Here is a 24,825-nt window from a genome sequence, read left to right as displayed (position 1 = left end):
GATCCGCAGACCTCCAAATCATAGAAAATAGCAACAGATGAAGGGAGAGAGTTTTCCCTCATTGCTTTTGTGCAACATTACGTTGCTTGATGATGACTTTCCTCCTTAGGAAGGGCAAAATTTTCGCTAATTGCTACTAAACAAAACTTTACTAGCATCACCACATCCGTAGAAGTAAATCAAAATATTTTTAGAACTTTGGTGTAAAATAGCTTTGATTACCAGAAATGAGTATGTATGAACCTGATATTTTTTTCTAGGCTTTGTAAACTTACTCAGTTTTGTGTGAACTGTTTGATGCGTACATTTGAATGAAATTTTTACATCCTTTCGGATTATTTGGATTTTGGATCCTGGACAGGAGACGAAGAGGATATTTATAAATTATAAGTTCACAATATAGGCATATTTTAAGACTTGCAATTGCAAAGTATGCTTTTCGAAATTATTGTTGCAAATAGTATTGCGCTTTTCACATTTTTCCCGATCTTTCGACCAAGATTTATCTTAAAATAGATACTTACAATGTGCTGACTTAACGTGCCTAGAAGCGGCCGATCAATTTTGAGATGAAGTTCATATCAAACTGCAATCGAGCGGCAACTAAAAAATAGCCCATGTTCAACAAATATTAATCGGTAAATCATAAACCTATTTTAAAAACTGCCACAAACTGAAGTTCGTTACAGCTATACTTTTTCTGCTTTCAGTGAAAAATTACTGCTTGCAGAGGTATCTTGATCTAAAAGCTATTGTTAATACTATATTATTTGCCGCAGTTTTATCTTTTCAATATACATTGAGCAACGATCAAATGTGTCTTACCTTAACGAATATTACCACATCATTTTGTGAAGGAAAAATACTTTTTAAATGTCAGCAGATATGGTTCGACTTGCATCAATGAAACAAGAGGGCAGAATATTTATATTTAAGGAAATTCCTTGTTGCTGATCTCATTATGTGTACATTTCAACAGATAGAATCTTGTTCGATTCTTTCAAAGAACCTTAACTTTTTACCATGAGTATACCTCTTCTTTAGGAGCATGGGGAAGCAGTTAATCATTTTGTTCCCTCCCAGTGAGTTAGACAGGCTGTAGGAAGACCTTGTTATGCATGCTCTTTTCTCAGTATACATATTTAGTAGAATTGAAACTATCGTAAATTCTGTTGCTAAAATTTCTTTTCTATTTTTTTTTTTAACTTTTCCATATCGTCAAAAAAATGTTTCGTAAAATTTATCTGCGAGAGTTTTGATACCACCCCGAAAAATTACGATATTTAGCAATCTACGATTCGTCATTCCTAAATATTTTGTCCAGATCCAATGTTTTGTTGCACGCTTAAACTCGTATAATATTTCAAACTTTTCGTGTCGTCATTAGTCAATGACAGAGCCATAAAGCTGTCTTTCTCGCCGGAATGGCCTTTGCCATTACGTGTACACTTTCTGGCTTCAAGTTTCATGGTCCTCATTATTTTTGGTCCATCTCCACCCATGATAGCGTGTTTTAGTGCAGCCAAAAGAAATGTTATAGATGGGTTAACGTTCCTTTTTAGTACTTAGTCAATTTCATAACTTCATCTTTGCATTTTTATAAAATGTCATTAAATTAGTCACCGTTTGGAATTAGGCAAATCTCTGACATTTTTACCTTGTATATTTTCCTTAAATTCATTATTGAATTGCTAGCTGCTCAGCAATCCCGTTATTTTTGTTAAAAATATTTTCCACGTTGATTTGCCTTGCTGTTTAGTAGTCAATCGAAGGGTTAATATTTAATGACTTAATTAAAATTTCATGACTACCACTAATCATATTTCTGCACGAAATTTTTCGAACTACGATCGTGATGCTATCGAAAACACAGGGCAAAAATCTACATCTACTTAATACGAGTGTATCGTGTAGTATCCCACAAGCCGCCGCTGGAGTGTGTTGCGGGGGGTGTTAGGTTTAGGTCACCAGCCATGTATGAGCAATCCCAATCATTTCACCTCCACACAAATATTAGTTTGATCATGCTCTCGAAAAATCTTAATCACACGAAGGAAAGTACTTACATGCAACAATATTCAATTACAGAATACTTCTATATTTAATTTAATCTGTAGAACCGCTAAAAAGATGGGTCTAAAGAAAAATCTGATTCTGAGAATAAGAAAAGATTGTCCCACGATAAGAACCGTTCCAAAATGTTACCAGTGGAAATGCTATTTTCTCACCAACTTAAATGTTTACTTACCACTGATGAGGAGTATCATGCATTATTAATCTTGATAAATCACAATCTGTAGACAAAATAATGAATTATACTTCAGGAAAGATTTATGGTATAGACAGGCTTGCAAAAATTTTGCGCATGGTAATTTCGTATAGGTAACGTAGAGATTTTTGTTGGCTTATTTCGCTTTCTGTTATGATATACGTGAGGGTAGATATATATGTACGTTTAAAGTAAAAAGAAGAGAGTTTTTCTCGCTCACCTTTTGCATCGGAGCTCATTTATATTCCCGCCATAGAAAAAAACGTTGACCACTGTCCCTTACTTACTTACCTTAAACGTACAAATGTCATTACCGGCCCTGGCCGAAAGAATCAGGAAAATAGCAGTAATATTTTTTAATTTGACTCAATAAAACCTGAATACAAAGCTTAATCTTTTTCAGCATTATTGACAGACTACACACTTAGCAAATCAACTCTCAAAATTTAATCTCCTGGCTCATAAAATACTGAAAATAATACTTCGTTTCTCTTGTTTCCTTTACCAGCTAAACAAAATCTTTCGTCATATCCGTTTTGATTGTGATGACTGACTTAATACACGTAAAAATGAAATTGGTAAAATAGTTATCCTCACATACTTAGACTTCAAGTAGCTGAGATATTTACGCATTCATTTTTTCTGAAGCATCAGTCTTGACATTATAAATGTGTATGAAGAGGTGTCATAGCGATTGCAGCGCACTGATGTTCGTACAGGGGAGAATATGACATCATAGGAATCAAGATGGTATTTTCTTATTCCAAATTTCTCCTCATTAGGCCATTGAATTCAAATATAAAATCTGTCCAGAAAGTATCTTACGTTTTGAAATAAAATGTGAACCTAGAAACAAGACAGTTTTATAATATTCGTATGCATTTTAAAGGCACATATGAAAACTTTTTTTCTACATAGTTGCCGTTGAAATTGAGGTATTTTTCATAACGATTCACAAGCTTTTCAATACCGTTTCTGAAGAAATCTGCCGCCCTACGTTTTAACCACTTGTTTACATTAGCTTGCAATGATACGTCACTGTCTGAGCGTTGTGTTGCAAGTCACGTCTAGTGAGAGATCCGTAATCGTTCATTGACGATATTAATTAGCGACTGTGGCCCTCGTCGTAAACATTGGTTCGGATATATTAAAACTGAATGCATCCCTGCTTCACTCCGCCTTCACTCATTATTCCGTCTCCGTAAACTTCACGAAGTTGCCTATGAATTTCAATTGACGTGTGGTTTCTTGCCAGTAAAAACCGTAATCGTAGATCGCTCTTCAAAACTCGCGGGATTTTGTGTTGCAGCGCACATGTTAACTGTTTACAGTAAGCAAAGTACAAAAACCACAGTCTGTACACTACCACAGCAGAACGCGTACCTAGTATAGGGACGTTTAAACACCAATATAGTAGCTCTAGCCCTACCCACCGTCACGCTAGGTCGAAACGTAAGTTTTTTTCTGATCAGTCGTCTTATAATGTGAATCGTTTTACATAACGACTTTTCTGCCGTAATACAAAACAATATATCGCTTGAGATGTGAATTTTTAATAATCATCTTGTTGTTAAGGAGCAAAACACTTTGGATAGATACTTAATACTCAATTAATAATAATATGCTTAAAATATTATAGGTGTAGGCTTTTCAAAAATTCACTCTAGGTGCTATAGAGGAATTTATATAAAAACATCTAGTCTCGAGCATATACAGATAAAATTTCACACTTAGAGCATATATAAATATATATTCATAAATAGAGTTTCACTTCATCCAGTCCTCATCTGCCTTATCGTACAGACTATGCTACGTATTATGTTTCGCTTACAGTTTGCAAACATTTCCTCGTTTTTCTAGTTAGAGCTTTGACCGAGGAATTATGGTAACAAAATGCTTATTCTTACAATAAATGTAACTTTAATTTGTATGTTAACTTTTTCTAAAGTTATATTTGGCTGAATCTTAATGAAGTAAATGGATGCCACGTAATCATTTAAATTTTATGTGAAACAATGTTCATACGATAATTCCGGAATGCTACGAAAGAATCTCTAAGTAATTTGATACTATTAGCACTTTGTGTGATACTGGTGGCATATTTCCCCTTTCCTACAATGATTTCATCGTCCAATCCTACACCGTGTCTTATTGTTTTTTTTGCTAACCTTGTCATAGGAGTAAAACTTAAAACGGTTGTCACTGTATTTGTCTCAACCTTCATGAGAGATGTTGCCGAGTGCCACAGAAGGAAATGGAAAAATGGAGAGAAGTGAGCTGTCTTTGCGCGTGTATTATTCCCCTACTTGCAAGCGCCTTTCGCTCGTCTGTGACACAGAAAAAATGCGAACGGGACGCGGTTTGCTTTCCTTTTTTCCTCAAGCACGCAGTATATCCTTGATCCACCCCACCACCCATGGTGGAAAATCGCTTTTTATTTTCGTCGACTCCAGCCGTTAGCTCTCACCTCGGGGGACATGGAAATCTACTCTTCTTTTTTTTTATACTCCGCCCGTGCATTCTCCCGACTTGAATGCGGGTGGCGTTTGCCTTGCCCGTAATCTTCTTCCCCGCAAATACCTTGACCTTTAGATTTGACTCCCTTTTTGCCCTTCGAACCAAATCTAATCCGTTCCCGGGAAGATGGAAATTATATTGCCTTGCTTTTCGATGGGTTCTCAGCGCAGAAGAGGTAATTCTTGGTGTTTTTTAGAGATATCCAAATCCATCACGAGTATATTCCAAGGCTGAGGTGTTCATAATACTACCTTGATCAAAAAGTTCCCGGAATTTATTCAGAAAATTAAAAATACAAGTTTATTCATCTAAATCTATATTGTCCCCTTCAAAGTAATCCCCATCGACTGCAACACACTTATGCCAGCGCTTGATCCAATCCTCGAAACATTTTTTATATTCGGTTTTCGGTATGTCCATCAGTGCTTCCTGCGATTTTTCCATTACTTCCTCTCGGCTGCTAAAACGCGTTCCCCGTAATGGTTTTTTAACTCGATTGAACAGAAAGAAGTCACAGGGAGCCAAATCAGGTGAATTCGGTGGCTGTTGGATGGTATTTGTTGCATTTTTCGTCAAACAATTACGAATAATGATAGCACTGTGCGACGGTGCGTTATCATGGTGCAAAATCCACGAGTTTTCTGCCCACATTTCTGGTCTCTTTCGGCGAATTGCTTCACGCAAACGTCTCATAACGCCCAAATAATACTCTTTGTTTACTGTCTGGCCTTCTGGCAAAAATTCATGATGCACTACACCGTTGTAATCCATGAAAACCGTCAGCATTGCCTTCTTTTTTGACTGAAAACGACGTGGTTTTTTTGGTCTCGGCTCATTTGGTGAACGCCATTCACTTGCCTGATGTCTGGATTGCGTGTCGTACTCATAAACCCACGTCTCGTCTCCAGTAATGATCCTTTTGATGAATGTGGGATCGGATTCAGCCTCGCAAATCATGTCTTTTGCGACGTCAACACGGTCTCTTTTTTGCATGAAATTGAGGTCTTTTGGCATGCTACACGACGGAAACCCAAATCATTAACCACAATGTCTTGGGCGGATCCATAGGCAATGTTCAAGTCCTCCGCTATTTCTCTGATGGTTAATTTGCGGTTATTGACCAACATTTCTTTTACTTTATCAATTTTTTCACCGACTTTCGATGTCGATGGTCTGCCACTGCGTTCATCATCTTCGATTGACTCACGACCACTTCTGAACCGCTCGTGCCACTGGTAAACGACCGTTTTTTTTAGAGAATCGTTGCCGAAACACTTTTCCAACATTTCCAACGTCCGTGCGCCACTAAATCCGTTTTTTACGCAAAATTTAATACAAGTTCGTTGTTGCAAATTTAAATCCATTTCTGCAATTGTAAAAAATCGCCAACACACACAGAGATAGATGTACTCTTGGCTACGTAACTTTTGCAAATGTCAAGTTATGACACTAAGATTTAAAGGGAATATCAACAACAGATGTACCAATTTAACAAAAAAAAACAGAACTCAAATCGGAACGATGGGAGCGCCACACGGTGGTTATTCCGGGAACTTTTTGATCAAGGTAGTATCCTCCAAAGTTGTAGTGTGCCGTCGAAGAATGCAATGAGGGTGGTTCATAATTATGGCAAGAATTTATCCTGACTCATCTCTCATGGCATATTTCTCTTTGGCGTTATTTCTCGTTAAATACATAGATCCGTTATGGTTTTTCAAAGATTTCAAATAAAATTTTTAAAGGGGCGTTTTTTGCGGTATTTCAACCATCAAGATTGTTCAACCCCCCGAATTAGCGAATCGAGCTGTAGTCAAGGTTTTTAACGAACACGTACAGTAAAGAATTTTAACCAAATGTACGGAAACCAGTGTATTGTCCTTTTAGCTCTCATCGTCCCCAATGGAAGCGATCAGCTACCAGTAAAAATGCCTTCGAAGAAAATCTGTGCCCCTCATGTTAGTAGAAATGGAATAGGTAGGTTAATATTTTATTTGAGTCATACGAGTATAAATTATTTTTTCTCTTAAATTGTGCCACCACTAGTATATTATTTACTTTAGTTTAAAACAGTTTAAACATAACTTAGTTTTCACTCCTGTTTCAACTGAGACGTAATTCTTCGAGCCAAAAACATTCTCTCGGTAATTACCTTTTCAGAGACGATTTGTACCAAAATGAGTGGTATTAAAATTACAGTCACTAAATGGGATTAACTGGCCTCTAGACTTGAATAATATACATGAAAATGTTCATGAGTAAATATGAACTTTAAAAAATTCTTGAAATGATGAGATATTTATATAATTACCTCGTGAGAATAAAAGATTTGCTGCGGAAATGCACTGTCTTTCAAAATAGTAATTCAGGTAATTAAAATTGAATTGTTTCACTTAATTCAAAAGGTTAAAATGTACTTTTATAAACAATAAAAATAACTGAAGTCGAAAGAAACAATGCGCAACGTGAAAAATAAAACTATTTCTTTTTTTAAATGACCTTAATATACATGCATACATAGTGTTCATTTTAATTAAATTTTATTTGATATTAGCAGTTGAATCGCATTGATTTTTGCGAACACCTTAATTAGAGATAAAAAATCAAGAAATATCTATAAAAATATTTTTCATAATCTTCACAAGAATATTCAGGATTAATAAAATTAATTTATATGTGTATAGGAAAGACATTTAAATGAAATTTTAATGCTATCAGTAGAAATTTTTAAGGTAACAATGAAAGCAATCAAATTTTCCAAAATATTTCGCATTTTGAAATATTTCAAAATTGAACATTTAAGTAAGGCATTTGGTAACTTCATTTTCATGGTAAATTCATTTTTTCATGAATATAACTCCCAATTCAATTATTTGGTGAGCCGTGAAAAAAATAGGAGTAAATATAGATCATTCGTCCTTAAATGCTTTACCCCTGTTTATGCAGCGAGACATTTGTTTGAATATCCTTATAGGATAATTATATGCAGTTTCTATTCCTCAGAAAAAAGTCTTTTTAAGTGAAATTTTTCTGTTCGCTGTTGCTAATTGAATTTGATTTTCAATATTTACCGGATTTCCGCAGGCTTCTCCGACCAATAAACAATGAATATCGTTAAGAAATAATACGAAGAGTATAGGCCATAAAGATGATTTCCAACAACTTGAGCAATAAATTTTAGCTATTATTTTTCTATTCATTGAACCATTTTTAACCAGTTTAATGTTCATCTGCGAATAGCTTATTTCACATCAAAGCTTAGTTATCAATATTTACTTTTAGCTTTGCTTTATGTCTCCGAAAATATTTGAATGGCCTCTGTCGTCATGATCATGATACTCAAGTGCGCGTCCTGCTTAGATTTGAACTTCCACGATTTGGAAACAATTGATCTACACTTTAATATCGATTTCGGTTCAATGATTTAAGATCTCCTGAATTCAAAGCTGTGTTTAATTTGCCAAATACAATATTCTCTGAAACTTTTACCTGAGTAAACTGAATCAAAATAATCCGTTAATTATGTAATTCTATTTTTTAAATGGTTAATTCTACTTGTGGGGTGGTAGCAATAACTTTTACGAGTACATATTTATAAGAAATGACTAACCACAAATCCAAACGAATCGAGAGATAATATATGGACCCAGAGCCTATATGCCTATATAAGGATTATCAATTTTTCATAATCTCTTTTGCTATCACTCGCATATTTCTTAACCATATTAATCATTAAAACTGCATTTAATTCTTAATCTTAATCTTTTTTTTCAAAATCAAGTTAAATATGTTACTCGATATCTGGTGTGCTTCTTAGAGTAGATCTTTACCGGGTTTGGGTAGATTTTCATTGAACACTGGTACTACACCCTACTACTGTGCCCTCAAGTCCTGACTAAATTGGCAAAATATCCTTAAACTCCAATTACGTATTCAAATATTTCGTTCTTTAACTCTGCATACTATAAATCGTCCTTATTCCATCCAAAACGCCTACTTTTTTTCTCCCTCTACTTCTCTTTCCCAGCAATTTTCCCCCCTCTTTTACTGTGTTCAACATACCTTTGCCTTTCAATGTCTCCTAAACCTACTTGTCCTGCCTTCTTCGAGTTTCTCCCAACAGCCGTCTCTATTCCCCTACCATGCCTAAAACTTAATCTCCATATTGTACATACTAACTCTGAAGTAAGTTTAAACGCATCAAGATATGATGATCCATATGCAGAGTCACCCGAGTTAAAATCTAATGATATGCATTTGCCTCTAGTCCTTAAAAAAACAAGAATGCATTAACTCATCTTATGTTTATCGAATATTATTCACTATATTGCAACATATTCATAGGGAACATTGAAATTTTCCAGATACACATCTCGAAAATAACTTTTTTTTAATAGTCGCCTCACTTTTAACTGCAGTCACCCGGTTATTTCAGAATCTGCTGCTTTTTCTCACATTCCTCATTGTGCCACGGACAAATTACGTGCCAATAACTACACCCCGGTAATTTTGCCGTGATTTGAATATTTATGCATCCATTAGTTTAGTTTCAGGTCACCAAGGTTTCAGTTGGCGGTAACCGTCTAGTTTTTGTTCTTTATCGGTTCATAAATTACGGTCGTGAGGACGAAGTTTTTGGAAATTCGTTCTTCATTTCAACCAGCCAACTTTAATGAGGTCACGATATTTTGGGTCTCCGAACTAACGATGAGCCTTTTCTGAAAGAACCTTTTCTGGAAAGGTTAAAACAAAAAAAAATCAAATTGTTCACCGGTTTTTATTTTCTCTCGAGGAGCGTCTTCCTCATTAGATTCAATGAAATAAAAAAAGGTTGTATTTTTGTTAATTTGCCTTTCCGGATCCATGCGATTAGAGTGTATCCTCGGACGATATCCCTCTCTGACGGTCACCGAGGTATATGGAAAAGTCGTCGTTCTTGGAGAGTGAAGTCGTTCCGGTCAAGTCAGGGATGAGATCATATGGCATCGGTTTATTGACTCTCCACCAAAGTGAAATGGATACGTTCTCTGCGTAAACAATTACACTATAGCGTTATTTTCATATAGCCCTTCAGATTTTTCTGTTGTCCCTCGGAGTCATAAATCCTTTGAGGTGTGTGGGTTAATATTTTGGCTATAAATATAACTTCAGTGAATCAGGTAGTCTGGTTAAATGAAAGTAAACTAACTGCTCTTAACATGATTTGGAGCAATCGAGATCGATCTAAAAATCAGAGACCGGGGAAGTTCGAAGTTGTCACGAATATTAATTTTTCAGATCTTCAGTCTTTTTATGTTGCCCTTATATCTTGAGAGCTCATTTCTTGAGTATTTTATGGTCTTTACGAAATACTCAAAGCTAAGTATCCTTGATTTAGGATTGCATTTATTTTTTATAGTATACCCCCATAATTTTTCATTTCATTTGGAAAAATACATTTCTCAATTCCCAACGGACTGGAACCAATTGGGACCAAAAAGAGGCAATAGTAAGGACAAAATAGGAATGAATGTCAAATGGGACTTTTAAAACTAGATTGAAGATCCAAAAATTTATTAATAAGGAGCCCATTTTTGATACGCATAAAAGTTTGAAATAGTGCTGCCGTCAATAAAGTGGTAATTTTTTTGCAAAATCCGTAATGAGGAATATTTTAACGAACACATACATGTATGTTGATAATATTAATTATTTTAATTTGGTATGTCCAAGTTTTCCGGTGAAGCTGAGTCAAAGACTGCCCGAAGGGTTCCAATCCGATGTATGAAAGAGGCCGTAAATTGGAAATGTGTTTTTAATTCTTTGTCTGTGCTTACCGCATGATACCAGGCAGGACTCCTCACGTATCTTTCATGGCATTTCCCTTGAAGCCGTCGTAATCACCACCCTGACTCCTTTAATCCTATTCGGAGGTTCTTTTTTCAGCATATGTAATTACTATCAAACAAACATAAGACAGTTCAGGGTGGGAATGCCCGTTCGGTCACTGTGAACTCGTAATTACACAGCATGGGAAGGAAAGTTTATTCCTCTACAAACACAACTTGAGCGATGCAACTTGCTTTGTGTACGGATGGAGACTAAAATACAAATAGAAAGATTTGAATGAGTCTCAAACGTTGGTATTTCAAGAATTCAAGATATTTGAGCAAGTTGCTTATCAAAACTTGTTATATGCAGATACTTTAAAATACTCCTGTCACGAAGCGCTGATAGCATTTAAATAAAACTTAATAATACTTTGGCTACTTCTAAAGGTCTCAAAATATTTAATTTGAAACAAGACATTATACTTGCTGTTTATGCTGCATTATACTTGCTGAAAATGCTGTTTTTTTCATTTTAAGGAAAAATACATCGGTATATTTGAGAAATGACATCATAGGAGGATGTCTGCTTGGGCTATTAAAACACTCAGCCATATTTGATTAAAAAAATCAAAGAATAAACTCGCGACTCACTCACTGATGACTCTTCACCTGAGAAGGATAACCAGGTCAGGAATGCAGCTTGCTTGCCTTTTACTTTTAAGGCCTTCATACTCCGTCAGAATGTACCAAAAGGATTGAAAATGTAAAGCCTTCCGTTTGGTTAAAACTTTATTATCAGAAGAAAATACTATTGAATAGAAAACCAGAGCGAAGGTTTTCCTAATCTTTGATCTTCCTAAGTTTTGAAATCTTTGAATTTCATTTGTTGTTAACAAAAAAGATACAGATCATGCTACTCTTAGCATTTATTTGAGAGTGCAGCGAAGGTCAGAGACAAGAGAACATTATTGAAATTCCAACCAGGTACACTGTTGGATAATGAGACTGATGATAAGAGAGACGCTTTGAAAAAGTACTGGTGGTTGATGGGTTAGTAACAAGAAATTTTCCCCTTTGAGATTAAGCAGTCATTATATTTTATGAATTAATGAAAAGAATCCAACTTAGCATTATCTAACTCTTTACAAACAGTATCATTTTCTCCGGACAAATGCGAATACTTCACAGGGTAAAAATTTCTAAATTTCCTCAAGTTCACCGAAATAACGAAAAACTTCTCAGTGAAATCATGCCTGGATATACGCTGTTGGTGAATAGCTCTTCGTCATAATACATAATTTGGTGGTTTCTCTCAGGAGTCTGCGGTGTCAATTCGTTGAATTTCTAAACAAACTGTGAAAAATCAACTCGGGGAAGTCTTGTCCAGTTTGCTCCAGAACTGCTCGTTATTTTGACTTTAGATTAGAGATATTTCAACCTTTTCTGGTCGTTGAATGTCGCCCTAGAAGAACCAGTCCTTTCTCGAAAACCTCAGTAGGAAAATACGAGAGGCTGACATGACGGCGAAATGGCAGCCCAGGCCTCGAGTTCTGTGTTATTTCCTTCTATCGGTTGGGTGAATCTTCACCGGAATGGATGTGGCTGCGGGAAACTCTCGAATCTCAACCGACAGGAACCGCTTCCGATGCTGCTTTTTTTTTGGTCGACGAAACAAACGGCCTTGCCTCCCGGATGCTTGCTCCTTACACCTTATGAGTTCACCGGCCCACCGTAGATGGATGGCGTGCCCGAGATCGACCAAGGACACGCAGTGCGTGCTCCCGTCAATTATCCTAATGATTCTCCTTTGTGGATGTTCCAAGTGGAAATAATATCACTCATTCTCTTCCTCAGTGAAAAGCGTGTCTCGTTGGCTGAGGGATCAACCAACGTCACACAGTTCCCGATGAATGACTCAAGGATGAAGCTGTCTTGGTGATGTTGTCACTAAAATCATTATAATGATAATTAAAAGTGTAAGGAAGTATTTAAAATGGCCTCCAAGAGTTGATTTCCGGCATTTAGGCATTTATGGAAATTATGTACGACTTCATATGTCCCTGATAAAAGCGAATGGATATTTAGGGCGTTGGGAATCAAATGCTTCTGTAGTCTCGAAATGCCTACAAAGTGTTTTTTAACAGGCCTTTGTTCACTGTATTGATGAATGGTATCGTTCCCCTTTCATTAAACTAATAATTTTGGATCGAGCGTCTCGGTACGGACCGGATCGTCTAAGTTCAAATCCAAGAGGCTCTGGGCTCGCAAATCGCTCAGCTATGCCCAAGTTGTGTGATTTATTGTGTACCAGACCTGGTGCTTCAGGCAAAGGGAATAGCCGACCTATCCGAATGAGTTAAGTTTCATCCATCGTTTAAGTTTCATTGCTCTAAGTGAGCTCTTCCATCATCTATTATGTCAACGTTTTGGTTGACTTTTCTTTTATTAATTCAAATTTGTTCCATATCTTATATTTAGTGTCTTTATACGAAGGGCACTGAATGTAATATGCGGACCCAGTACCCTCTTATATTTCCATAAAACAAAGGTGGCGAAAAAATACCTCGCATGTATTAAGTATCATAGTCACTTCGGTGATAATATCGCGTTAGATTAATTATAAAATTTTATAAATTAGCCAGCACTAGTTTAAGTGTTATGATATTGTAAACTTGTGATATTTGTTGAATTAAATTGAATTTGAATTTCTTTGCATTCATGAAATTTCTCATTCGGGCACAACAAGTGAATTGAAAATATGTACCGAGGGGATGAGATTATGGTACTTGCTATTGAGTGACATTAACATAGAATTCGGCAGTAGAAAGTACGAGAAGATAAATAATAAACTAATGCCGGGAAACTAATCAGGCGAAAGAAACTTAGTGGAAAAAGCAGCGTTAGGGTATGGAGAGTTTACATTAAAAGGGCGGAGTTTGCAGAGACTGACTGCTGTACGAGAAGGTGAAAAATTGCTATCAGGAAGTAAGCAAGGGAAATCCGTGTGCACTGGTAGAGATAAGACCGTAGATTTATTAATCAATCCAGAAAAAGATTCAGGAGAGACCGAATCCTCTGAGGAATTATATGGTAAAACTTACGGCCAGCAAGTGTAGACATAGAAACAGAACATGATATCGATGAGAATAGCTTGGTTAGTTTCAGAAACACCTGATTACAATGCGGCAAAGGCATGACAAGTCTAGTGAGTGCAATTGATCAAGGCTAAGGGGAATGATTCTTCTCCACTGAAATAATGAAGGTTTTAGATAAGCTTGGAAGGAACTGATTGGGCTCATTAGATGTATTTATGAGAGAGCATTATGGCCGGAAGATTTTGATAAATCAGCGCTAATTTTCATCACAAAAAAGAGAAAAGCAGCCGTATGTGAGTGTTATAGAGCAATAAGTTTGATTTTGTACGCAGCTAAGGTGTTGCTCATCAACAAAAGGCGGGGGAAGAGAGAAAATGATTACTTTGGGGTTAATCAATTTGAGTTGATAAAAGGGATAGGTATGCGGATACCATAATAGTTATAAAATCACTGATAGAAAGAATTTTAGCATTCGTTTACAATATACACATATGTATGCTTCGAGGAAAACGAGAAGACTTTCGATAGTAAAGCGAGTAGAATTAATAATTGTTTTGTATAAGATTGGAGAACACTGGATGGATAGACGGCTTATCCCGAACCTGTACATTTCTAAGACTACTGAGGTGGCCGCGAAAACCTACGCAGCCATATACTACTGAGGTGCATGCAGTGTAGTAGTAGAGTCGGAAAAGCCAGTGTTACACGTGTGAAAGGGGTTAAGATCGAGCTGTCCACTTCCGCCCGTGCTTTTCAATGTATACGCAGGGGAAATGGTGATATAGGCTTGAGCAGACTTGTAGATAGGAAAGAAAGGTGGTGAAAAATCAATTAAATCAGTTTTATTTGCGATTGATCAAGCTTTAGTTAGCCATTCAACCAAAGTTTTTTACCCATTTCTGAGCGCTTAGAAAATCAGTGCAAGGTTAGAGAATATAAATAAATAATTCCTTAGACGTTGAATTTGTGGAATACCGTGTAATTCATTGCTGATAATTAGACACTTTCCAATTATCCATACAATGTAATACCAACCATCAACCAGTCCAATAACTGTGGAAAATTAAAAAGTGTATAATTATCTACAATGGCTATGGGACGAGAACTAACGGAAAAAAAACTAAAGTTTTTGAGATTTAGGAAGGCTAAATTCAAAATAAAAATCCGCGGTTACAAAGTAGAATAGGTTCAATAAGTTACCTTTCTAGGCACAGTTTAGAAAAATTTATCGAAATTGTGGGAGAAGAATTGCGTAAGGCAGAAAAATATTTTACAGAGAGGAGGATATTGATGACAGATAAAATAGAAAGAGACTTAGACAAAAAGAAAAGATAAATTAATGGAGCGCATTTTTGCATGGCGCAGAAATTTTGTCTTTGAGAAAAGATGGCGGGCGTATATGGAAGACTTTTGAGATATAGATATAGGGCCAGGTGGAGCAGTCACTTACAGAGAATCCAAAACAGGTAATATCGAACACCACCAGAGATACCGAATTTTCATAGAGGTAAATTATCAGGAAAAATTAGAACAATTTTATAAATTGCCTTTTTGCGTACATTTCTCTTCAAAAGCTACAATTCTTCAAGAGAGCGTTAGTAATAATTAAAGTGATATTAGGTATGAAATATGTAAATATCTAGCCCTTCGTAATAAAAACAGGAATCTCCTATCTTTACAAATTGAAATGTGTTTAAAACTACAATAAAATTTACAGCCGTATTTCAAGGTATAGAAATGACCGAATAGAAGTGTATATCCAATGAATTAATTTCACCGTAATTAACTTCAAATAATCCAAACCACTTATTATGATTCAGTTGATTACACATTGATTGTTGAATTGAAAGCTCTTATTTACGCTTGCGTGTCGCGAAGGGCTTATACTTCGAAATAATGATAAATGCTTAATGAATACTATTTTAACTGTGTCATCCTGTGTGTGGAGCCTAAAGGAGCATATTGAGAACAGAGCATAGTGAAAAAGGCTTGGTTTGAAGAATGGATGACGATAAATGAAGAGTCATTTGATTCACTTAGTGATTCAATAGTTTCGAACAAATAGCCCATGAAAGACCCATCACTAATTAATATTGCGTTCTACTGATAACCATAATGTCTCGATATTGAATCTCGGCCAAGCTGTCGCTTTGTCAAATGCTTTCTTCCGAGTGTTTCTTTTTATTTTCGAGTTTCTTACGAAGAAGTGTGGCATTCTTAAGAGCACTTAAAGCTTGAAATTTTACTGCTAAACAAGTCGTCGTGCATAGCACACCTTTGCCATTCACTGGCATTCGAATTGTTTACTGCGGTTTTACATATTAGCAGTGCTGCCTTCGCTTTCATTTTCAAGTCCAAGTCAAGCCTCTATCCACAACAGGTTCCTTCTTCTCTCGAGTCCTTGAAGAACTTTCAATTTATGCCTCAAATCGAAATATTTCACGGGAGGATTTTTCTTGCACAGCGCAAAGATGAACTGTGGTAGCTCACTGATTGTTAATGATGTTTCCTTGGGGTATCGCAATTTTTATACCTGTTTTAGCATGCCTCCATTAGGTCGATCGGCCTTCTAAAGAACATGGCTTATTTTTTCCAGAAAAAGTGGTACAATTTTCTAGCGAATACGAGATTTACTCAACCGAATGCAACCCATGCATTAAGTAAATTCCAATAAACGTAATTTCAAACACCCAAGTATATATCACACAGATGAAAATTTGGGACCCCCCCCCCCCTTACTGCTGCTGTATAAAAGAATTAAAGAGTTCCATGGTCATCCTTCGTCATCGTCGAATTTCCAATCCCAATCCACTCATCTTCTGCCTGCCCACCCTCTATCTGCACTCATTCTGCCTTAAACGAAGCCATCTGTCCTAATAATCAATTACGACCCGTTGATGTTGCCCAACTTCCATTTTTCTTATCGATTCTCTATCGCATGCGCAGAAAATCACAATATTTCAACGAATACTTTTATACGCTGTAAATAAGCTATTTCTATTTTCTAGTGTGAATAAAATGTAATTTTGTTCTTAGATAATTGGGATGTGACAACCTTCAGTCACATTCTTCTTCCAGCTCCCACTCCTCGCTCATTTACTGGACATGGGTACAGGTCAATAGCCGGTCTCCAATTGATTATAAATTTTTTTTATCGCGTGCTTTTTGGGTGAGGGGAAGGAAGTATATTTTTATTTTTGAAATATTAAAACACAATGGCTATTTTGTATTTAGGAAAAAGGAATCATCCATTGAACGTTCTTCCAGAAGTTATTGTTTAATCCACCTTTTTCAGCCTTGTGGAACTTGTTCAACCTACTTTATATGGTAGACTGCGTGATAAAAATATCAATTCTCTCTAAACGTTTTGGGTGGTAAAACCAGTCAGGTTTTAAAACCTTTCACTTTTGTAACTTTAACCGGGAGCATTTTTTTCAGGGAACTCTTTCGTTATCAACGATAGATAAATGAGGAAGGTGTTGTCGAGAGAGGATTTCGAAGTTGTATAATTCAACGAAAAAATAAGCATTCAGCAGATGGTCTTCAAATTTTCGGTACGATATCATGGCTTATGCGAACATATCGGGAATGTGAACGAATATAAGATTCGTGATCTTAAATCTTTAGGTTTAATCACTAATAACTAAAAGGCGAAATTATCAAGGGCGATAGAAACGTTGCACAACAAGTATAATATCCCCAAGAACAGTAGAAAGTACGTCGACACTTTTACGCCTCATATCCCCCTTACCAATGAAAAATCTTCGCCGATGTCCCAGTTTTTCACCTTGTTGTAGCAGATGGCTTCAAATCGAAGGATTCAGAAGAATCAGTTCGATACGGTCGGTCACGGGGAGTGTCTCGGCGGAAGCCCGACTTGTAATTTTGTCAGAGAAGCCCACCCAACATTGCTGAGCATTTCGTGTTCACCGATTCCAGGGCGGAACTTCACAAAATTCGTCGTGGCACCGATTTCATAAAATTATCCGTAGAGCCCGAAAGAAGAGCATAACTAGCATCGCCGTATTTCTTATGGCAAAAAAATTGATACTCATGCTATTTGCCGCGAAAAAGGCACACTTCAGCATAATAGAACGAGAACTTTTGCCTACAAGTTTCATTCCTCCTAAAAGAAATCTCTTGTGTCTAGGAGGATTGTTTTCCAAGTCTGCGAGAACAGCGGTTTTTTGAAGGGAGAAAGTAGCATTTGAAACGATCGAAATATATGTGCCTGCCCGGCGTAAAGTGCTTCTCTGGGTCCTAGAAATCTTAGGTATAATATTTGGGATTAACTCATTAAATGGGCGATTGGTCTACTATTTGTTGTGTTTGTATGTATATATATATATATATATATATATATATATATATATATATATATCCCTCCCCGGACTACAACCTTGACGTGGTGGAAGGGCTTGTGCGTTCCGATGACCCCTAGAGCTGTACTGGCGGGAGTAATAAAAATTGCTCCTGGTAGGGTCACCCATGCCAGATAGGTCGAAGGTTAGGAGCCAGACGAAAGGTAGTCCACGCAGCGTCTGTTCCTCAGTGAGGCGGCTGCAATGGCGTCTGACCCCAGTGGGGCGGCCAGTAAGTGATGGTGTCACGTTAAAAACACTATTGAGGAAGGCAACGGGAAACCACCTCAATTATCATTCCCAAGAACAATGTGATGGACAATAGAGATATTTTGAGTCCTGGCAACCACGGGGCTCGGCCCAATCGGCCGTGTGTCGTGCCCGGCAGCGGGGGAGGCAAGGCTTCCGCGGTCGTCATCCCACGAAACCCTTGCAAGGGAAAACCAGCAGCAGCAGGACAGAAGACGCAGGAGAAGAAGACCAAATTAGTTAGAATAGGAACGTGGAATGTTAGGACAATGATGAGGACGGGGAAATTGGAGAATGTTAAGCGAGAGATGGAAAGGGGAAATATAGATATTTTAGGTCTATGCGAGGTGAGATGGAAAGATAGCGGGGATTACTGGAGTGGTAAGTATAGAATAATATACAGCGGTGGGGACGAGAGCCAACGAGGGGTCGCCATAGTATTAAATGAAGAGGTAGGAAGAAGCGTAGTCAACATAGAGCAGGTAACGGATAGAATACTACTAGTGGAGATAAAAGCAGAACCGACGAACTTAGTTATTATCCAGGTATACATACCACCGAGCAACCATAAGGAAGAAGAGGTCGATAGGATATACGATCAGTTAGAGGACATGATTGCATGTGTTCCTGCAGGGAAACATTTGATAGTGATGGGGGATTGGAATGCGACAGTAGGCGAAGGAAGAGATGGTGATGAGGTGGGGGACTACGGTTTAGGCACGAGGAATGACCGCGGGGAGAAAGCAGTTGAGTTCTGCAGGAGACAGGGGTTAGTTATCACCAACACTTGGTTCAGACACCACAAAAGACGCAGGTATACATGGAAAATGCCAGGTGACTCGGGAAGATATCAGCTAGATTATATCCTGGTTAGACACAGGTTTAGGAACAGTGTGATAAATTCCCACAGCTTCCCGGGAGCGGATGCGGACTCAGACCACAATTTAGTTGTTATGAAATGTAGCGTACGTTTTAAAAAGATAAGGCAGGGGCGGCGAGTTAGAAAATGGAATGTAGAAGCATTAAATGGGTTGAAAAGAAAGGAATACAAACAGGCGATAGAGAAAATCATGGAGGACGGTAAAGAGCTAAGTACTATTGAAGAAAAATGGGAATGTATCAAAAAAGGGTTGTCTAAAGCGGCAAAAGACACTATTGGAACCGTTAACGCTAAAAGGACTCGTAAACCATGGATCACGGATGAGATGATTACAAAAATGGATGAGCGGCGAAAATGGAAGAATATAAATACAGAATTAGGCAAAATGAATTACAAAGAATTGAACAATAAATTGAGGCGGGCAACAAATAAAGCAAAGGAAGCATGGTGGAAGACGCAGTGCGAGAATATGGAAAGTCTGCAGAGGAAGGGGGAAATCGGTGCGCTTTACAGCATAGTTAAATCTTTATCGGGAAGTAAGAAAGGGAGATCAACGATAGCAGTTAGAGATAAGGCCGGTAAGGTAATAGTTGACGCAGGAAAGATCCAAGAGAGATGGAAGGAATATGTAGAAGACCTGTATAGTAAAGAGCTTAGACCAACAAAGTTAGACATTGAAAAGGAACATGACGTAGAGGAAGATAGCTTAGGTCCAGGCATACTAGACAATGAGATAGAAAGGGCATTAAGGGAGATGAAACTAAATAAGGCCGTGGGGGTAGATAACATTCCCGTGGAACTTTTGAAATGCTTGGGAAAATGTGGGAGGAAGAGGCTATATGGGCTGATCCGTAGTATTTATGAGGAGGGAATCTGGCCGGAAGACTTTGTGAGATCAGTTTTAGTTCCTATTCCGAAAAAGGTAAAGGCCACGTCATGTGAGGACTATAGGACAATTAGTTTGATATCCCACGCAGCTAAGGTTGTTCTCAGGATCATAAACAAAAGGATAGAGAGTAGGGCAAATGATTACTTAGGGGATGATCAGTTTGGGTTTAGGAAGGGGAGAGGTACGCGTGATGCCATTGCAGTAATGAGATTATTAATCGAGAGGAATATAGAACACAACCAGGAGGTATTTGCCTGTTTCGTAGATTTCGAAAAAGCGTTTGATAGAGTAAATTGGGAAAAACTAATGAGTATATTGCAGAAAATAGGAATAGATTGGAGGGAAAGGAGGCTAATCCGCAATCTGTACATGTCTCAGACTGCCCAGGTGAGGGTGGGAAACGGGGAGTCAGGATGGGCAGTGTTAGGAAGGGGTGTAAGGCAGGGTTGCCCATTATCACCGTTGCTGTTCAACCTGTACGCAGAAGAAATGATCAAAGAGGCATGGGAAGAACTCGAGGTAGGAATGAAAGTGGGCGGGGAAGTCGTAAAATCAGTTAGGTTTGCTGATGACCAAGCTTTAGTTTGTCAGTCAGCCAAGGGGCTGCAAGCATTGCTTAGTGAATTGGAAATTCAGTGCGACAGGTATGGGATGAGAATCAATATTAATAAAACAAAGGTTATGCGATTTTCTAGAAAGAAAAAGGCCAAGCTTAACATTAAAATAGGAGGGCAAAAGCTAGAGCAGGTAGAACAGTTTACGTATCTCGGTAGTGTTTTGGACCAACACGGTCAAAGTAGTAGGGACGTAAGGAGAAGAATTGCGCTAGGCAAAGAGGCTTTCACGAGGAGGAGGGAGTTGATGACGGGGACTTTGAGTAAGGATGTTAAGAAAAGACTCGTAAAAACTTTGATATGGAGCGTAGCTATGTACGGCGCGGAAACGTGGTCATTGAAGCAGGAGGATAGACGTAGACTGGAGGCTTTTGAAATGTGGGTGTGGAGAAGAATGGAGAAGGTGAAATGGACAGAGAAGAAAACAAATGAGGAAGTACTTGGTATGGTGGGCGAAGAGAGGGGTTTGTTGGGAGCAATCCTATGCAGGCAGGAAAAGTGGATGAAGGGGGTGTTGACCGGCAGTGGGATGTTGAAGACTGTGATAGAGGGTAGAATGTTGGGCAAAAGAGGAAAGGGAAGGAACAGGATAGGGTTGTTGGACGGGATGAAGGGAGGAAGGAAGTACTCAGAGATGAAGAGGGACCTGATATAGAGTAGGATGATTGATTTTGTGTTTTGTTGGGAGTGATAAGGTGTTTGTTTGGTAGTTGTGTCAGTCCAAAAACCTACCTTAACCGGTAGATTACTTAAAAAAAAAAAAAAAAAAATATATATATATATATATCGTACTTCTCAAAAATTGTCATTCCCACAGTATCGTATTACTCCCAAATTTGGTCCACCTTATCCCCAACTAATCTAAAATCCCTCGATTGAATCTCTCACTGCTTTGCCAAAATACTCAAACACCGAGTTCCAAATTTGTCTTCAAATGCTACTCTGTCTTTTTTATCCATTTCTAGTCCCCAATACTGCAGACTTCAAGCTGATTTAAAACTCCTCCACAACACCCTAAACTCGACTAGTGATTGCCCTGAACTGCTCTCTCTCTTCAAGTTCAGGATACCAACTCAATCCACCCGCACCCACTCCCTACTCCATCTGCCTATTCCTAAAATATCTCTCACTAAGCGCTCACCTTTATTTCGCCTCTCCTCCCTTCTAAATTCACTCCCTCACACTGTCGATCCTTTTAATTTATCATGCAACAATTTCACCACCCAAGATTTATCCCACCTTTCAACAAATTAAATTTTTCCCCTGTCTATGTTCGGTTCTCGTTGTTTATTGTTTTGCTGTTATTGTATTTTGTCCTCTTTCATGTTTGTTATATTTTCACTGTAAATTGGCGCTACTTCCGTATGTGAATAATGTTAAAAAATGTAGATATGTATACATATATCAACCGGCACAGGGGAAGGAACTGGCCCCCCTATCCTGAAGTGTGAATTGCTCTCGCCGTCTGGCTTAGTACTGGGTGAACTCTACCAGCACCGACCAAACTGACCTTCGGGTTGATTACTGTGTTTATGGTTGTTTATATATATATATATATATATTTTTTTTTTTTTTTTTTAAGTAATCTACCGGTTAAGGTAGGTTTTTGGACTGACACAACTACCAAACAAATATTTTATTACTCCTAACAAAACACAAAATCAATCATCCTACTCTATATCAGGTCCCTCTTCATCTCTGAGTACTTCCTTCCTCCCTTCATCCCGTCCAACAACCCTATCCTGTTCCTTCCCTTTCCTCTTTTGCCCAACATTCTACCCTCTATCACAGTCTTCAACATCCCACTGCCGGTCAAATAGTAATATCATATACTATACTATAGTATATGATATATAAATACATACCTTCCCTCGATAGCTCAAGTGGGTAAGAGAGCATCGGCCCGACAAGTCGAAAGATCCGTGGTTTAAGTCTCGGTCAAGGCAACTTTTTTACACTTGTGATCTGCTTGTTTCCACCTTTTTCATCATGTGTTTGTCCTTTTTATATGTTCCTATCCCTTTTCCTTATATCTGTATCCATCTGAATGGAAATTTATATATATTACATCACCTCTCGCAGAAGTTCGGCCTGCGTATACGGACTTATTATAGCCGTTTTATGTTACTCATGGAGTGCGGTGGTCGTCGGTGGTAGGACGCCAAGGAGATGGGGGATCATATTTATTGTCTCCGGCAATCGCGGTCCAAAGGGTCTCTTGAGCTGTTGGCGAAAGAGTGCGTGACTTTGAAGGCCGTCCGAGGGCGCCCACGACAACCACGGAGGGAAAGTGCCAAACACGTGAGGTGAAATGGCCCCAGAGAGCTCGTGTCGAAACGGCTTCGTCGGACTGCTGCGGACACCCGCGACTCCTTCATCTCTTGGTGGAGAGAAATTGGATAATAAACGACTTCTCCCCTCCAGTGATAACGGCGCAAAATCCTTGACAACCCCGAATATAAAAAATGTTTCGAGGATTGGATCAAGTGCTGGCATAAGTGTGTTGCAGTCGATGGGGATTACTTTGAAGGGGACAATATAGATTTAGATGAATAAACTTGTATTTTTAATTTTCTGAATAAATTCCGGGAAATTTTTGATCAAGGTAGTATGTAGATTAAACTGATTTAGTCTCGTATCCCGCAAAAACTCATTTTAATGCGTCTGTAACTGAACAACCAATTCTTTTGGACAATCCCTGATTTTAATATTATTTTGAATTTAAATTCAATTAAATTTGGTAAATAGTGACTATTGATTTTTTTCGTCATTTTTTGTTTACAAGCAAGGATATAATCAGGGATACATATTAATATATAAAATAAACACCAATTTGGTGGATTCGGTGCAGGAGCAAATGCTTAAAAAATTTTGCTCCAGGTGAGGCTCGAACTCACAACCCCGGCATAGCTCGGACACTGTCATATAAGTACCGTGCGCTAACCAATTGCGCCACTGGAGCGACAAAGGAACCGCGATAAACCTTAAAGGTCTTCGTGGGAGATGAGCCAAAAAATATGCGAACCGTATGCTATTTATTTTGCGTGAATCGACTGACGCGACGGTTTTACCTAGGAATTTTACATTGTATCGTGTGAGGCTGGACTAGTAGCTGGAAAATGGACGAAATGGGTGTTGCCTTTTCTTCTTGAGCGAAAAATATTATTTCGGATATTCTGGGCGAGTCAGTTAAATATATTCAAACTATTTACAATGTTCTTTAGCTGTTGTAGTTGCTCTAAAAGTTTACACGGATAATATAATGGAACTGTTGGCCGGTAATGTCTCCACTGCATACATGAAATATACATTACATCCTTTTAATTCAGTTTGTTTCTATTGATTGCTTAAAAACTGCTTAAAAATGCTTGAAGTTAATAATACGCGAAACATGCGTGAAGAGATATGATCAAAACTCAATTGATCAAAAAACTGCTCCAGGTGAGGCTCGAACTCACAACCCCGGCATAGCTCGGACACTGTCATATAAGTACCGTGCGCTAACCAATTGCGCCACTGGAGCCGCGAAATGATGATGTAAGATATCTGTGAATTGAGAATTGGATAACCAAAAGTGCTAAACCCTAGCAAGCCTTTTATGGATGGACTCCGTGTCCGTATAAACATGAAAGAGAAAGGTGCGTATTAGGAGATGCGCCAAAATAGGGAATAACTTTTATATCATTTTTTAAATGAAATTGGAAATTTGAAATGCGGCCATTGCAAGTAAAGTTATACGCAGATGTTTTAGAATAGGCACACTGTTTGATCTCTGTAAGAATGCATTATATATATAAACATATATCTTGAAGGAAATTATTTTTAATATTCGATAATCTACCGGTTAAGGTAGGTTTTTGATGGACTGAAGTACAAATTAAATATTTTGTTTCGCATTAGGTGGGCGAGGAGAGGGGATTGTTGGGAGAAATCATTAGGAGGTTGAAAAAGGATGAAAAGCATATCGATCGGCAGTGGGATGATGAAGAATGTAAAGTAGGGGAGAATGTTAGGCAAACGAGGAAAGGGCAGGAATAGTATTTGGATGTTGGACGGTATGAAGGGAGGAAGGAAGTACACAGAGATGAAGAGGGACTTATTTTGGAGGAGGATATAGAGCTGTGTTTTTTTATGAGAAATAAAT

The 24,825-nt window shown here is 37.9% G+C and overlaps 2 non-coding genes across 2 annotated transcripts; both read right to left on the bottom strand.

The window, feature by feature from the left end:
- Window positions 1-23,553: 23,553 nt before the first annotated feature.
- Window positions 23,554-23,643, bottom strand: TRNAI-UAU (transfer RNA isoleucine (anticodon UAU)). Its single transcript is given in 2 exon segments — window positions 23,554-23,589; window positions 23,606-23,643. It is a non-coding gene; the product is annotated as a tRNA-Ile (tRNA).
- A 471-nt stretch (window positions 23,644-24,114) lies between these two features.
- On the bottom strand, window positions 24,115-24,204 carry TRNAI-UAU (transfer RNA isoleucine (anticodon UAU)). Its single transcript is given in 2 exon segments — window positions 24,115-24,150; window positions 24,167-24,204. It is a non-coding gene; the product is annotated as a tRNA-Ile (tRNA).
- Between the last annotated feature and the right edge of the window lie 621 nt (window positions 24,205-24,825).

Source organism: Hetaerina americana, unplaced genomic scaffold, assembly GCF_022747635.1.
Source record: "Hetaerina americana unplaced genomic scaffold, ioHetAmer1.1.p SCAF_5, whole genome shotgun sequence".
Lineage (NCBI taxonomy): Eukaryota > Metazoa > Arthropoda > Insecta > Odonata > Calopterygidae > Hetaerina > Hetaerina americana.
The sequence above is the reverse complement of the archived record's forward strand: the minus strand, read 5'-3'. Positions and strand labels throughout refer to the sequence as shown.